The sequence below is a fragment of the Vidua chalybeata genome, chromosome 9 (assembly GCF_026979565.1).
Source record: "Vidua chalybeata isolate OUT-0048 chromosome 9, bVidCha1 merged haplotype, whole genome shotgun sequence".
In the NCBI taxonomy this organism is placed as follows: Eukaryota; Metazoa; Chordata; class Aves; order Passeriformes; family Viduidae; genus Vidua; species Vidua chalybeata.
In genome coordinates, this window is record NC_071538.1 from 20,851,897 (window position 1) to 20,866,077 (window position 14,181).

The window sequence follows — 14,181 nt, forward strand, 5'->3', positions numbered from 1 at the left end:
AGGTAAGATCACAGCAGCAGAAAGTCTGTTTGATATGCCATACCTTCTGTTTGTTTCTTAATTGTAAGGAGTTTGGTTTTGATCAAGACAATTAATTATGAATATACCTGAGTTTTCTAACATGAGGGATAAAGCTTTAAAAAAACTACAAAAGCTTTTTTAGACTATATTTTAGTGTATGGATAAGTATATATCTTCAGGGCATAAAAAGAGACATCTTTGTCATTGAATCCTGAAAAGAAGGGGGGGGGGAACTACATAAAATTGTGATAGTTCTACACAGTCTGAGTTAATATGCAATTGTGAAAAATTATTTGTTAAATTTTGTGGTTGTACAGAATCAGTATATGGCATGGTTTGTTAACAAAAAAGACAAGACAAAGGTACAACCTAGGGTTATTATAATGACAGCATTGTTACCCAGTAACTTCTTCCTTTCCAACCTCCCTGCCAATCCCTTTTTATGCCAAAGGAAGAGGAACATCTCAGCTCCTCACTTTGACCCACATCCATTACCACTCATCGCTAAAAAAGCATCTTCAGTGCAATGATCAAAAGCTATATTAAAACTTTTGCCTCTCTTTTCCATCCAGTATTTCCATATCACATCCCACTTAAACTCTCAGGTGAATTATTTTGAACAGCAGTTCATGTGCCATTATCTCATTCAGGAAATGCTGTCAGGTTTGGGATTTGCAGGCAGATCTTGTATTATACCACTACTGGTTTTAGTGTGAAGCTCATACGAACATAAAGTGTCTCATTATAAGCTCATTGAAATAACTGTAAAGACTTTAATAAGCTTTCAACCAGGCTTTGGTTGAAATTCTAGCACTAATTTTCCTACTAACAAAAATCTAAGTATTTAAAATAACTGTAAAATAGTTATTTCAGTATCCTGGAATGCAGCCTGAGTAGTAGTTTCTCAGGCAGAAGAATGAGTGAGGAAACTTAAAAGAACAGTCAAGTTCAGTTTTACAATTTGTCCCAGTTTCACAGGCCTTGGTTCTGGGTTGCAACAAAGTGTGTGGAAAGGGACTCAGATAAAGCTTTGGAAGTGTATTTTTAGTTAGATTGTGCAGGTAATTCATAGAGTAAAAATGGGGTATCTATAAAAGCAGAAATAGTCAGCAGAGTAGTGTAATTTTGGGAATTTCAACAGAAGAAGCTATATCTGAACACTCAGGAAGCACCCAGATCTGTCTATTAGTGTGTCAAACGTGTCCTCTAATTCCATCCCAAGCATATTAGAATTTCTTCTTAAGACATTATGTGTGTGAATTGTCATTCAAATATACCTCTAGCTTTTAGTTACTACATTTCTATTGTACTCTAAAACATCATAGAAGTTTTTACTTAATCTGCACAAAAAAGAATCCTGATTTTGAATTTTAACAGGAGCCAGATAATGGCAGTTTAATATTTCATGTAGATGTCTTAATCAGCAAGTCATTTAACCCAATCCATGTAAGCGAGTACTTTTTAAAAGATCCCATTTACAAATAAGCAATAACAATGTTTTGTCACATTTTTTTCAATTACGCTTTCCAAAAGAGGAGGGTGTCATCTCATTTGTGATAGTTTTAGGAAGCGGAGCTCTCCACAGTGACTGTTAAAATGGCACATGCTGGGGAAAACAGTGCTTATTAGGATTAATTTAAGACAATGGGTACTCACTAAGCCTGAATTGTATATGATCACTTCCACCATTAATGCATTACAGTTTATCTCATCCTTTAAAAAGAAATAATTCTATATTGAGAATTCCTTTTTTTCCCCTGACAGAGCTGACAGAACTTAAATCTCAGGCCCAAGGGAGGAGAGCAGTGGCTCGAGGCACACAGCCCTCCTGTGCTGCAGCAGGACAGTGCAGAGGGCAGTTCAGGCCAGCAAGGGCTACAAGGAACAGTGACAGCCCATCCTTTCAGGAGTTTCAAGTGGTAGGTTGTGGAAAATTAATGATGCCTGACTGTCAAAGCTTGTGTTGATCAAACAGCTCTGCAGAGAGCAGAGAGGCTGAAAACGCCCTCTGAGAACACATCCTGCTTTTGCTGCATAGGACCCAGAAACAGGAGATCATAATGCTTCATAGCAGTTCAGGGAGCTGATAGCTGGTGTTAACAAGAGGCCCAGGATGGAAACGAGGGTGAACATTCAGGACACAGAGCCACCATTTCTAACCCCAGGCGTACGTGAACTCTGGCCCCTTTGTACCTCTTGTGCCACAAAGGGTCACTGTGAAATACAGCCTGGGGCAGCAGCGAGTTGGGAGCTCCTGAATGCAGAGAGGTTGGGAATCAAGGTAGGGCAACCACAACACGTGCACAGGGCTGGCTTGTAGGTACCTCTATCCCATAGCAGCAGGATACCATGTGAAGCCTTTCCAGTACTCACATGACCCACGTACCACATACAAACCACAACCTACACACCCCTACCTTTATGTTAAAAACCTCATCCATGGCCAGCCTTCTGACCCTGCTGCAGCAGCCAGTTGGTGTTCTCCCTGGGATGGTGAGCACCTCTGTGGTCCCTCAGTTCATTCTGAGATGACCCACTCAGGTTTTCACTTCAGAAACAAAATCTGTAGTGCTCTCTCCTTTTGTTTTGCAATCAATTTAGAGAAGGAGGGGTCACTGTTCCTTCTGGGAAGGAAGATAGCTGATCATTCTCTGGGTTAACAGATGCAGAAAAGGCTTGGCTTGTAGCTGTGGCCTCCCAAACATGGAAGAAGCCTGTGAGAAGCCCACAGTGTTTGCAGATGGCAGCCCAGGGCCAGGTGGAGGGGTAATGAAGAACACATCACTGTTAAGCAGAGGGCCACATGGCCAGCTGGTGCTGAACAGGTGTGGCACACACACAGGTGCAGAGCTGCAGTGTAAAGACTAAGCCACATGGCTCTGTTGGACAGGTATGGGGGTGCTTCAGGGAAAGTCACTTAGTGGACATGATCCAGATTCTATGCATGTTGGGGGGAAATGGAGAAGGTTTCTGAGCAATTTTCCTGTAGCATCCCAGCTGGAGCACTCCCAGGGAGTCCCAGAGGGCACATGATGCTCAGGCAACACAGCCTTAATGGTAACACAGGAGCACTTTTACTGGACAGAGGGACAAAACTATTTGGCCTGCTTACATCTGGCAGTTCTTTTGTTCTGAGAAGATGAGGATATTTTACTTGCAGGGAGGGGAGGCTGACTGAACAAGTCCCATTTCTCAGCAGGAGCAGGAAAATTAAATGGCTTGGGGAGTACCCCACTGGAAATATAATGTGAGTGATTACCTGTGCACCTAAAAGGAAAAATAACCTAATATAAAATGTAGTATGTATCAACCTCAACTTAAAATGCCTCCTAGCTATGGGATCTCAAAAAAACCCCACAAACTCAAGCCCTGAGTTTCATTTAATTTAAAAATTTAATTTTTTTTTTCCTTACACTGGGCTGGGTTTGAAAAGAGACTAGAAAAAGGAACTACCACAAAAGAACTTGTAGAAGACCCCAAAATTTCTCCTTATTTTATATTTTACTTCAATGGAACTTTAAGTGTAAGAAGACTAGACTGGTCGAGATTTGATCATTCTTTTCCAAAGCCTGGGAGACTTGCAGGAGTGCCTGCGCTTTACATTCTGCTTCATGGGAATGTTATTTTGATTTTTATTTTACTAGTATTTAAAAGCACTTACTAGAAGTTCCTGCAGCTGTTTGGCCACATAATAACAGCCAGCCTCTAATTCCTCATGCACGGCACTCAGCATGGTATAATCAGAAAAAAGGCCCCAAACCTGATCCTGCATTCTAATAAGTGTGCATGTCACTTTGTAGGAGATCAGAATCCTGTCCAAATTCTGCGAAATCTAACAGAACAACAGTTGCCAAATGACAAAACCTATCAGAAGACACAGAGTAAACAGGCACATCTTTGTTTCTGATCCTCACAGCGCCAGTACTGGCAAGAGAAACATCAAGGTTTCCAAAATAAAGCCAGTTAACCACCATAACTGCTATTAAATATAAACAAAGACATAAACGTAGGGTCCTTGGAAGCCAGTATATGAATGTTTGAAACAGTAGCTATGTATACAATTACTGCTTTGTTAACATTATGTATTCCTCGAGCTGAGCAGCTCCACTGCCTGTGCTGGGAACAGAGGCAGACACCTCTGGAACCTGCAGCAGGAATCCCAAGAGCAAAATATTTGTGCAGCCACACTGTGGAGTGGTGGGAGCAGAACAGGGACTGCAGAGAGGTGCAGCTTCTTTCCCTTTACTGTCAGGCAGGACACATTGCACAAGAAAGCAGCAAGAAGTCCTTCTCCCCAGTAACTCCCCTCATCTTAGTAAAGGCCAGCAAGCCAAATTCATGACAGCAGCTAGTTGTTTTAAAGGCTCTGCCACTGTGGTAGTAAGAAAGTACTGGCAGCCTAAACCAGGTAAAATTACTTGGAAGATAACATAACAGTGAGAACTTAAAGGGTATTAATTAGTTTGTTAAAAATACAGCCATTTTTCTTGCATTGACGCAAAACCTATATCCATTTAGTTTAATTAGTGAAGAAATGGATGCAGTACCATCAACATGTAGACAAAATGCAGGGGGTAAAATGACATTGTAGGGGTCTATTCAATACTTACAATTCCAGCAGCCTTGTTTTCTGCAGGTAGAACGCTGGTAGAATCTGAGCACAACCTATAATGATCCAGATTCTGGATGTGAGGGACAAGACTGATCCATTATCCACTGGAGTAAAAGCTGGTCTTTGGGGGAACTGCTAGAAGATTCCAAACAGAACTGGTTGTGCAGAATTGGACTGAACTGCTGTCCGAGAACTGGCTGTTAATTGAAATATTCCTGGTGCTTCAGTATTATAAAAGAAATATACTAAAATAATTAATTGATGTCATTAAACTGCTGTGGCATTGAACACATATTGCACTCAAACATACTGAATGTTGACAATTTATTATTTCAGCTTTTATGACAACATCTCTGTGGTAATATTTCTGCAAAATCTGTAAGATATAGGAAGGGGAAGTCTGCACACTATAAAGTGCCACAGAACTGAAGACTTGTCAAAACAAAATGAGCTATAAAAACAATAATATTCAAGCAACATCACTCTCATTAAACACCTAATGATGCCACAGGCATATTAGTGGGGAAATGCTCATGAGGCTCATGAAGAATTAGGAGGAAAAAAAAATAATAAAACCCCTTCTCCTAGAACCACTTGCCAAGCTGTTTGTACATTCTGCCGCAGGCAGTTTCTTGAAAATGATGGAGATGTGAATGGAGACAGGCAGTGACTATTAGATGCTGATGATGGTGAGGGCAAGCAGAACTGATGCTAGAGATTAAGGGCTGCATTTTGCTTTCAGTTGTCTCGCCTGTCCCAACATTTCATAGTATTTAAATGAGTCTGTTACATAAGGCATTTCTCCTGTCTACGCTGCTCAGTAGCCATATTCTCCTTTCTGGTATGGATTGTCTTGGGAAACTTGCCAAGCTGTGACAGAGCAGTGCATAAAAGGAAATCATGCTCATAAACTGGGGGTGGGGAGAGCTGCAGGTGAACAGATTCAGTGCAGCAATATGTATACACTCTCCTGTCTCAGAAACTGAGGGTTTAAATGAAAGGGGAGCCACAGTGCTGCTTTAAAAAAGTGCATAGGGCTGCTAAAGACCCCAAACATCCCATTCATTTGCTCCAGGGAGGGTGTAAGCATAGTGGAGCAGAATTGCTCAAAACTTCACTGGCTGCTGCTTTGGCAGCTTGGAAGAACAAATAAGTACTTTCTCTTAAGATGCCAAAAAAGCCATATCCAGTTTTAGAGCACATTCATGACACACAACACCTCCTTTACACTAAGGAAGGTGCTAGATCTTTTAATTAAAGACAGAGGGAAACATAGGTGGACACTGCCTCTTGTTAGGAGTAAGTTATTTCCTGCCTGCCAGGACCTGCCTGCAAGGTTTGGCATTTCCTATAGAATCCAGGGAATGCACTCCTTGTTAATATTGATTATTTATTAATAGTCAAGCTCTCAGCTGCTGGCTTTTTGTCTCTATACCTCAAAATGCTTTATAAAGGAGATCATTACCAACAAAGGATTTGGGCTTTGGCACGGAAAGAGTGTCACAGTTCACGTGTAAAGCAGATTTGCCAGCTCAGCTTTACTCTGGCCACCTGCCCTGGAAACAATTAAATTACTGGGGGCGGGTGCAAGGATTCATAGCTGAAGTTCAGTAACACAAACATGTACAGGAGATAAGGCAACCCTACACAGTGTTGTGCCTGGCTGGAAGATGTGGAGGTCAAGGAGACTCTCAGCTTGAAGTCTGCAATACTGCAGCAATCTCCAGGCATCCCCAGATCAGATTCATTACTACAAGGTATTGCTGTGGATTACTACACTGAACACTTTTAACTGCTCCATCCCTGACAAAGATTTATTGTCCTTTCAGCATCTTCACTTGTTATAGTAAAAGACAGGTAAAGAAATGTGTTTGAGCTGGTAAATTTTTGGCAGTTTTGCACTGCACATAGACTAGGGTTTTTTATCTTAATGACCTGCAGCTGAAACAGATGTTTTGCTTTAGTGTTTTAAAGCACTTCACAAAACTTAACACTAATTTATTATTTCACAGTGCATGGGGTGGGGGGGAAAGCTTGATATCGTTACTCACATAACAGAACAATGTGAAAAATGGTAACAGATGTGTCTCATTTAAGCATGAATAAGAAGGAAGTGAAAGATTAAGAGAAATACCATGGCTTGGTTAAGTCAAGACAACTTCTTATGGATCTCTAGTGAGTCCCAAAAGATCTTCCTAACAACTTGGTCCCTGATTCAGCAAGCACATGGAAGTGCTTAACTCCAGCTGTGGAGGTTGTCTCACATGATTCATTTATAATACTTCTAAAAGCTGTATAGTCAAATGAATGCTTTACAGTAAGGAGTTGAAGAATCAATGGCATTGTTCCTGAAGACAGTAAGGCATTTACTGTTTTCATGAACTGCAGACATCAGAATTTGAGTATCAGAACAGAAATAAAGTCAAACTCAAAATACATTGTTCCTGAAACGTGAGTGCTTTGATTTTCTGCAGCACAGACAGAGAACTGCAAGATCCATAAACAGCAGCCAGGGATCTGCTGAGAGCTCCAGCCTTCCCCCTAAGGGGTGCAGCTCCTGGCAGCAGGGATCTGATCTGCTTTGGCAACTGCCTCTCACCAGAGATGTCCCTGCAGAAAGAAAGGTCCAATTTCAGCTGCAGGGCCTTTACCTTTTGTACACCTTCAGTGGCATGAGCTTTACTGAGGGAAATGCAACCCTTTAACAGTTCACCACCGAGAAAAAAATTACTTGGAGGGATGCACTGAACCTGGGCAAGGGGTGTATGTAACACTGCCCCTCTGTTTGTGTGTCTGGTGGGATTTGGGTGCAGACAAAGAACCCCATCTTTCATTGTTGGTACTAATTTTGTCTTAAGCCTGCCTTGGACAGTGAAGGATCAGACAAGTTTCTTCCCTCACTTCCTCTTTCCAGAGTAAAACCCAGGCCAAGAAATGTGTCCTTGTCCCAGAGGCATTGCCATGGCTCCCAATGGCCTCCAAGGTGCCCGAGGGCTCTCACCACTGTCAAAGGCAGGACAACCCCACCTGTGCTCACAGCCAAGAGTGAGGTGCAAAGATTTCTTCCACCACAGGAGATCCTCCTGCTATTTCCATTTCATCAAATGCCTGCTCAGACAGTTTTCACTCTTTGTTACCCCAGAGCAAATGATCCTCTCTCCAGCCTAACTGAATTATTTTTGGTCCATCTGCAACTGCATGTCCTTCCCCAACTGGAAGAAGTGTAGCTACTCCTGATGTTCCCAACAGGGAAGAAAAGTAAAATAAATGTTCAGATTCCCCATTAATTCCAGCACTGTTAAAAAAATTAAATCCTTTTGTTCCTAGACTGTACCAATTTCTTAGGAACCATTGGGTAGAAACATGGAGCATTAAAGAATTCCTTTTACAAAGGAATTCTTAGAAGGAAAAATTGAAAATAAGGCTTCAAATATTCTTGCTTGACTTTTAAGGACAACATTTCAGTTCTAGGAAACTGTCACTTTCCATTCAGCACTTTTAATATGAAAATAATGTTTCTTAATTTGTAGCTGATTTCAGCACAGTTGCCGAGAGAGATTTGGCCCTGTGTGCAGTCCACAGACTGTGCATGCAGAATTAATACTCTCGTTAACATTACTATATGCAAATGCTCCCAGGATGCAAAGAGAGATTTGTATTTCAGATTAATATTTCATGGGAGTTTTGTGTGTACATGATAAATGAATAAATGGAGGGACACAAGGGGACATGAAGAACATGTGCATCATGTGTGAGAACTGCATTAATTCTTAAATGTTTGCAATGGCCACAAGATGGTTAAGGAACAAAAAAGATTTATTATTGCAATTACATAGGCGGAGAGAATAAGGGAAGAAAAATGAGAGATCAAGGGAGTTGTTTCATATTACAGTTTCTCCAGCTGCAGAGCTGGCTTCAGAGGTTCTCCAGACCCATCTGCCCCCACCCTTTCCACCTTGTGTGCCTTCCCCTGTCTACAGATCACCATGCTTTTAATTCTGCCAATTCAACCATCTGCATGATCAAGCTTTAAACCAGATCTTAACTACAACATGGAATCAATCACACTCTTCATTTACTTGGTCTCTCCTTCTTTTCCATACTGAGGGCCAGTACCATATAAAATCTCAGCACTAGTACAGTGCTGTGGATGTGAAAAAATAGGCATGTCAGGGAGACTGAGAAGAGATCTCCTAATTTGCAGAGAAAGGAAAGTTATGTGGAAAAACTGTCTCTGATTTCCTGCTGTTTCAGCTTCTGGGTCACCCCTTCCCTACTACTCCAGTTGTCCTTATTCCACTAAGCTTTATTGCTACTCTAGAATGACATGAAGCTCCCTCACACTTTAACTATAAGAAATGTAATATTGTATTTTTCCAAAAACCTACATGAGTAAAAGAAGATCCCTGAGGGGATATTATTAACTGCCTGCTACTTATCATTGATGGTTATTCTCTGAGACAACTCTCCTGTTTAATCTTTATGCTCTCAACAATAACCCTTCTCTCTTTTTGATCAAGTGTTTAATTTTCTTGAAAGATTTTCTCTGACTTTAGTTATTATTGAAGGGGATTTTAATTTTACCCCAACTCTTTAATGGCTAAATCTTGCATATCCACTATTTCAAATAGGGGTATTTCAGTTACTCTAAGTAAATAGTTCAAGGATTTGGTCTTGATAGGTAGCTGGAAATTTTCAAATCAAAACAAAATTGAAATTGCAGTTTCTTTTCCACTTTACAATAGCGTTTTTTGTCTCCCTGAGTGACCTGTCAGTGTATTGGAATAAGAAATGGATACTGCTAGACTGTTACAGAGCTTACTCCCATGTCAGCACAGTTTCATCAGCAAGAGTGGCAGCCCTGTATGGGAAATCAGTTAGCTGGTTATTTCATCTGCAGCTGATCAAAGATAAACAAGATAAAAACGACAAACAAAGGAAAACAGTGATGTAGAATGTATTCTTGCTTTCCTAGCCTCCACAGACAATATTATTGCTAAATTTCCTGTAATTGTTTATAGTAGAACTTTAATGCAAAAAAGATAAGAAAAATAAAGGGAAAAAAAAACCAAACCAAAACCAAAAGAGGTTCAGGAGAAAGCAAAGCCCAGAAACCCTTGAAACTTTCTTGCTGCCCCTTCTAACAAGTATTCTCAATCCTTCCCCATTGTTATCACATTCCACAGCACAGTTTAAGTCCAGATCATTGGTAAATATCTAATAATATAACAGTTACATTTAGAGCAGCCCATTGAGCGTGGAAATATTGCACCATAGGACTGAGAAGTCTTTTTTGGGAGGCTTGTTTTGTTTTGTTATCCTGTACTCCTGTTTCCAATGACCTTGTCTGACATAATTACAGTTTACAACATTCTCCTGTTCCTGGAGCCAGTAAATTATTAGAGGGCCCACGATTTTGTCCATATTCCCAATATTGGTTCATTGTCTTCTCTTGTTAGATCTGGACATCTGAGAATGGAAACACAGAGCCTCAGTCTGCTCCCTCCCGTGCAGCCACTCTCCTTCCCTGGTTCCCATGTTCAAAATGGGAGCTTGGTACATCATTCTTAGAGCCTGATGCAGGACAGCAATTTGCTTATCTTCCTTGCCTCTTTTCGACAATAACCCATCCTCACTGCTGACCTCCCTCCCAGCATGGACTTGCTCACAGGCTGCAAACAGAGAGGTGCCAGGAGCTGCATAGACACAGCTGCTCCATGACCAGGAGTTCAGGTGAGGAAAGACTTGAGTGAAAGCAAGCAGGGCCAAATGCTAGTTAGCAGACAGTAGAATATACAGATCTAAATCTATACATCTGAACCTTATGTATCCCAGTCTATAAAAATAATGTTGAAATACTTCCCTATTTCTCAAGAAAGTTACTAGGGTTAATAAATGAATGCTCACATAACACTGTATTGTCAGAAAAATATTTTTTCCTAAATCAACATGTTATCAAATATTTCAACTGATGAAATTAATTTTACAAACAGGTACAACACAGACTATAAATGGTGGCTAATAATCTCAAAATAATCCCCTTAAGATTCTTCTAATATTGCAAAATCTTTCAGACTGAGTATTCAATTCCCCTGTTGCATTTCTGTTGAGGCAGTTGGACTCAGCAGCCCCATTTGTTTTCTCAGCATTAGATGCCAGAGTACACAATGATATGGGTGGAAAGAACACAGCAAGAGGGAGGTGTCATCACCAAAGAAATGGAGCAACAGATTTAAGAAGAGCATGATTCTCACAGCAGGTCAGCTGAAGTGGCAGCTGTGCGTTTCTGGGCTAGTACCAAGTGCCTGCTACCACCTTACAAGAGCATTGTGGCTTTAAATTTTATTCTGGTTGACTCAAATACATACATGTTTTCTAACAGTACCATTGCTTTTCATGAAGCACTGGTTCTGCCCCAGCACAGGACAAACTTCTCCAGTATTTCATTTTCCTACCCTCTAAGGCTCAAACAAGAGATGTGGAGAATCTTTGTGTGCTGCCCTTCACACTTTCAATCAAATCTTTCCTGCTTAATGAGCCATGGGCTGTTGCTCTGAAACAGAGGACATTAACAGTTCAGAAAAAATAAATCCCTGCAGATTAATCACCTGGCTTCTTCATGGGCCCAATTCCAATCAGCAGACAGAGTGAAAGCAGAGCCTCTCCACGTACATTGCCTGACTTACAAACATATTAGCTGATCCCCATGCCTGGCTTTGACAAGCATATAGCACATGAGCCTTATTTCATTGCTTATTTCAAATATATACCAGAGGTCTCCGAATGTCACTATATCCACAGAAATTAACAATATGCAGCCATTTCATGATTTTCCTAGTGTTCCCCCCTTGCTGCCCCAGTAAAATAGTATCTATTTCATGCTTCTTGATTTTTAAAGTGAGTGTTTTATTGCCTTCTGAACAGCACTTAATTGCTAGGTTATCATTTCTGCATCCACCATGCAGTAATCCTTGCAAAGACAAGGACCTCAATTCATCTTGAGAACTACACTTTGCTAGAAACTCCTAACTAAGGGTTTTCCTGCTCCCTGACTAAGGGTTTTCCTGCTCCTTGGTAAATCACTAGCAACTTTATTGTCACTCAGTCTGATCACTTTATTTTGGTACAGAAGCCATACTAAGCAGGATTAAGTGCTGGGCAAAAGGATGGTAAACCTATCAAAAGCCCTTTGCCAAACCTTGAACATAGCATAGGCAGGACACAGTGCTTAATTTGCTGGAAATACAGAGAAAAGCAACAGCCAAACAACCAGTTGTGCAATCAGCACAGTTTCCCCCATTCCACTGCAAAATAAGCTCAGAAAAGACTAACAGGATATGGCACCAAACAGTTAAACGGACTTGAAATGCTCCAATTTATGTAATGACAATACCCTTCCATCACCATAACCCACCTCTTCACCCTTGCCTGCCCCAGCTCTCCATGGTTCGGGAGCCTTTTTGAACAGAGTGATTCTAGCATAACATTAAGGAAATACCAGCTTTATCTTTTGATCATTTCTTACTCACCTCCTTTCTCTTGCTGGCTCAAATCTCAGTCTCACTGAACTCCTGATTTAGCCTATAGCAGGTAACAGTGAACCTTCATCCTCATTTCATGTATCTGTGAGCTTGTTTCCCCATGTTTCCATTTTTATAGCCCTTAGAGGCTACAGGAACATGCTGCTTTGACTACCTTCACCTTATCCTTCCTATGGGTCATGTGGGTCAGTGTCATGCCTGAAATAAACTGGGACTGTTATTTCAACCATCAGTCACTCTTCAGCTGGAAGGCAGAGTCCTGTTGGCAGGGAGACTCCAGAGCCAAGCAGAGGACAGTGGTGTCTTTGATGGTAACTGTGTACTTCAGCTCCCACCTGTTAACAGGTATCCATGGGCACCACTGTTCCCTTGGCTGTTCCCGTCTGATCGTGCTGTGCTGCTATTGGAGCGCTTCAGTAAACAGGACCCAGAGCAGGGTGTCTGCCTCTGTGACCACGGACCAAGGCTAAATCCTCCACAGATTACAAGTCAAAAAAAGCTGTGGTGTTTTCCTGAGCTGAGGATTTGGCCCTACAGTATTAATGTTACTCTGCCACCAAGCAGGGCTCTTTTCAGGCAAGACACTGAACAGCATTTGATTAAGGCCAATGTGAGTGGAGTGTGCACAGCACCACAAATTCCCCAGAAATGGTCCTTTAGAAAGAACCACCTGGATGCTACAAAATGAGCCATAAATGTGGAAATCTCATAAATATAACAGCACTTCAAACTGGACATCTTTGTAGCCCCTTCAGTGTCTGCTGGGGTCACAAGCCCTGGAGTTGGGCATATTAATTCACCACATCTTCAAGGAGACAAAAACACTGCTGAGAGGGATGCAAACATGTTTGCTTTATAATGACGCATAAGGACTCTGCCTGGAGTCTCCCAAACAAGCCTTCCCTTTGCTTTAGTGGCACAAAAACACTGCACACTACAAGCTTTAAATGGGATTCAAGTCACTTTTTCATTGCTACTAGAGCAGGTACTGCTGGAGATAAAAGCAACTGTCTCAGAAGAGCAGGTATGACATCTGGTACATAGCACCAAAAATAAATCTTTAACTTCCTCTCATACCTGCCAAACCTGTTCCAAGGAAATAAGCCTGGGAAATATTACAAATACACACTTCTCTCTGATTTCAAAGGAAGAACTGACCTATTTTTTCTTTGCCCATTGAAAATATTTCCTATGAGAAGATCAGTTTACTAAAACAATAGGCTGTGTTTGGAATAATCCCAATCATAAAGCAAAACTGCATGCATACAAAAAGGGCAAGTGGCCTGATGTTTGCACTAAGGTAATTCACGCTTACACTGCTATTTATAGTGCAGCAGCACCTTAGGGGCACAGTCAAGCTCAGCACACCCACTTGGTACACACTCTACAAACATGAAATCTGATAGTCTCTCCCCTGCAGAGAGGAGGTGCTGGTGATTTATGGAAACTGGTTCTGTAATGCCATATAATTTGGGAGTGGTCCTTTGTGAAATCATTTTCTCTGGTCATATTCGTGTAGTACGTATTTTCCATATCCTTTTCCACAGCTGACCTGGCTTACCAGAAGACAAGAGATTTGTGTATTGGAGAAGATGACCTACTTAAATCAGGAACAATTAAAGACCCAGTTCCTATTTACAGGTTTGTGTAAGGAACCACATACACACACACACAAATCAAAATGAAGATGCCAGGAAATGTTTCTCAGTGCTACAATTCTGGTCATACAGGAGGGTCTAGGATGGGGGGAAACAATAAAAGGAAGTGCTTGTGATTCATTATTAGCAATGTAAATAGGACACATTTGGAGCCTGTCATCATCCTGATCGCTCATCTGCTTTTATTAGTCCTCATTCTTTATTCTTATTGTCTTGTTTTCTGTGCTTGTCGTTAAAGTTAAGTTATATTATAGGCATCTGTTTAGCATATTCTATATGAAAATGCAAATAGAGATGAAAACCACCCGTTAAATAAATATATGCAGCTTCCATGTCATGTACATATTTG